This window comes from Arachis ipaensis, chromosome B3, assembly GCF_059453495.1.
Source record: "Arachis ipaensis isolate K30076 ecotype BB chromosome B3, ASM5945349v1, whole genome shotgun sequence".
NCBI classification, from domain to species: domain Eukaryota; kingdom Viridiplantae; phylum Streptophyta; class Magnoliopsida; order Fabales; family Fabaceae; genus Arachis; species Arachis ipaensis.
This window is the reverse complement of record NC_142438.1, coordinates 126,397,689-126,400,818: the sequence shown is the minus strand read 5'-3', so window position 1 is coordinate 126,400,818 and position 3,130 is coordinate 126,397,689. Positions and strand designations below refer to the sequence as shown.

At 40.7% G+C, this 3,130-nt stretch overlaps 1 non-coding gene across 1 annotated transcript; it reads right to left on the bottom strand.

Moving 5' to 3' along the window:
* Positions 1-2,804: 2,804 nt before the first annotated feature.
* LOC148572377 (small nucleolar RNA R71) lies at positions 2,805-2,908 on the bottom strand. Its single transcript, XR_015880401.1, has one exon. It is a non-coding gene; the product is annotated as a small nucleolar RNA R71 (small nucleolar RNA).
* Between the last annotated feature and the right edge of the window lie 222 nt (positions 2,909-3,130).

The following is a 3,130-nucleotide window of genomic DNA, read 5'->3' as shown; positions in this document are numbered from 1 at the left end:
GAAGTTGAGCCAACGTTAGTGACACTCAACATTGTCACTAACGTTGGCAATTACTCATAAGTGGCTACGTTAGAAGCCACGTTAACCTAGTTAACGTGGCCTCTAACGTTAAAGGGGGGAAGAGAAGCCAACATTAGTGACACTCAACATTGTCACTAACGTTTGCCTATGGTGCAAAGTACCATGTTAACTCCCAGGTTAACTTGGTTAACGTGGGAACTAACGTAGAAGATGAAGAGTTGTCGACAACGTTAGTGACACTCAACATTGTCACTAACGTTGAAGCAACCACACAACCCCCAAGAGTCACGTTAACTTCCATGTTAACTTGGTTAACGTGGAAGCTAACGATGAGAAATGAAGGATGAGCCAACGTTAGTGACACTCAACATTGTCACTAACGTTGGGATGGCTAAAAGATGGACACGTTAGAAGCCACGTTAACCTAGTTAACGTGGACTCCAACGTGAGACCTAGGGGCACATTGGAACGTTAGTGACAATGTTGAATGTCACTAACGTTCTCTAAGGATGCCAAAGGCCATGTTAGAAGCCACGTTAACCTAGTTAACCTGAGCTTTAACGTGAAGCAAGAAGGGGCACACTGAAATGTTAGTGACAATGTTGAGTGTCACTAACGTTCTCGAAGGATGACAAGGCAACGTTAAAAGCCACGTTAACCTAGTTAACGTGGGTTTTAACGTGAGGCAAAAGGGGTGCATTGGAACGTTAGTGATAATGTTAAGTGTCACTAACGTTCCCGAACTTGGACTTTCACTAAATGATTAACACTCCTTACGCCCTGAGCTTAAGTCTCTGCCCATTCTGCACTTTCTTTCTGCAAGTAAAGCCAAGCCCAAATAAAGAAAGGAACTGCTTTAAACTCAAGATCCAAAGGCCCAAGACTTGAAGAGTGAACTAGAAGTTGAGAAGAGTAGTATATATAGGAGTAGCTTTGAATTGTAAAGGAGTTCTGGAGGCTGAAGAACCACTCTCTGTATTTTACTTTCTTTGCAACTTCTAGTTTTATGATGTATTCTCCATCTTTGTTTTTATTTTCAAGAGCTATGAACAACTAAACCCCTTTCATTGGGTTAGGGAGCTCTGTTGTAATTTGATGGATCAATACTAATTTTCATTGTTCTTCTTCTATCTTTCCTCTTGATTTTACTTGAAAGCTTTTGATCTTCATCCAATTGAGTAGTTATCTTGGAAGAGAAGCTATTCAAACTTGGATCTCTTTTGAACCTTGGAAGAGGAATGAAGAGATCAAGCTAGAAATGCTTTCTCATGCTGGACCAAATTGGGTTTGGATGGGTATGTGACTGTAACCCTCTCAATACTTGGTTTGGGAAATGCATGTGGTATAATCAGTGACCATACTTCATCTCTTCTCATGAGCAATTGACCAAGGAATTGGCTATTGATCAAGATTTGAGAGATTGAATTGCAAGGAATTGCAATTCAATCACTTAAGATTGCCAAGGAGATCAATGAGTGCATTGACTGAGGAAGAGATGAAAATGAACTTGATCCGGAGAATTGCAACATCTCCTAAGCCCAATGAACTCCCCATCTCTAATCTTACCCATTCTCTTTAATTTCTGCGATTTACTTTTATGAGCAAATCCCCCATTTCCATTTATAATTCTGCAATTTATTTTCAGTCATTTACTTCCAGTCCTTTAATTCTAGCATTTACTTTTCTGTTATTTACATTCCCGCCATTTTATTTTCTGCAACTCTCAACCCAATTTCTGGATTCGCTCAACTAGAACATTTTTCTAATTAAAGTTGCTTGATCAATCAATCCCTGTGGGATTCGACCTCACTCTATTGTGAGTTTTTACTTGACGACAACTTCGGTACACTTACCGAAGGAAGATTTGTTGAGAGACAAGTTTTCCCCGCATCAAGTTTATGGCACCGTTGCCGGAGATTGATTGTGCATCAACAATGATTAGATTGGAAGATCACTAGACTGAGCATTTTATTTTGTGAATTTCATTTGTCTGTTTGAGTGATTTACCTTTTGTTTTAGCTAAACTTCTTCCCTTCTCCATCTACTCTTTTATTTTCTTTGTTATTTTCAATTCTGTTTGCTAACCCACTAACTGTTTGATATATTGCATCACCCACAACTAACATCAATTCTGACACAAATACTGTCTGCACCTATTTTCTCTGCTTGTACTTGTTGGTTGTATGACAGGAAAAAGAAGCGGGGCTTCAACTTCTTTTGATTCTGAACCAGAGAGAACCTTCCTTAGACTAAGGAGGGAGGCAAAAGGAAAATGAGTAGTTGGTGCTGAAGAAGAGGAGGAACAGTTTGAGGAATACTTTGAACCAAACATGGAAGAAAACATGGAAATTTATCATGAAGAAGAGACTCACAACCATGGCAGAGGAGGTGGAGCAAATCATGCTGGGGAGGATAGAAGAGTTTTGGGCTCTTACATTAATCCAAACCCAGGCAATTGTGGAAGTAGCATCCAAAAGCCAACAATCCATGCCAACAACTTTGAACTTAAACCACAGCTCATCACCCTTGTTCAGAACAACTGTTCGTTTGGAGGAGGTGTTCAAGAAGATCCCAACCAACATTTGACCACCTTCCTGAGAATATGTGACACAGTGAAATCTAATGGTGTTCATCCTGACGCCTATAGATTACTCTTATTTCCCTTCTCACTTAGAGACAAGGCAGCCAAGTGGCTGGAATCCTTCCCAAGGGAGAGCTTGACAACCTGGGAGGATGTGGTGAACAAATTTTTAGCAAGATTCTACCCTCCTCAATGAATCAATAGGCTAAGAGCTGAGGTTCAAACCTTCAGGCAACAGGATGGTGAGACTCTGTATGAAGCATGGGAGAGGTTCAAAGACTTAACAAGGAGGTGTCCACCTGACATGTTCAACGAATGGGTCCAACTGCACATTTTCTATGAAGGGCTCTCTTATGAGTCAAAGAAGGCAGTAGACCATTCATCTGGAGGGTCCTTGAACAAGAAGAAGACCATTGAGGAAGCCATAGATGTCATTGAGACAGTAGCAGAAAACGACTACTTCTATGCTTCCGAAAGAGGGAACACAAGAGGAGTGATGGAGCTAAACAATGTAGACGCTCTGTTGGC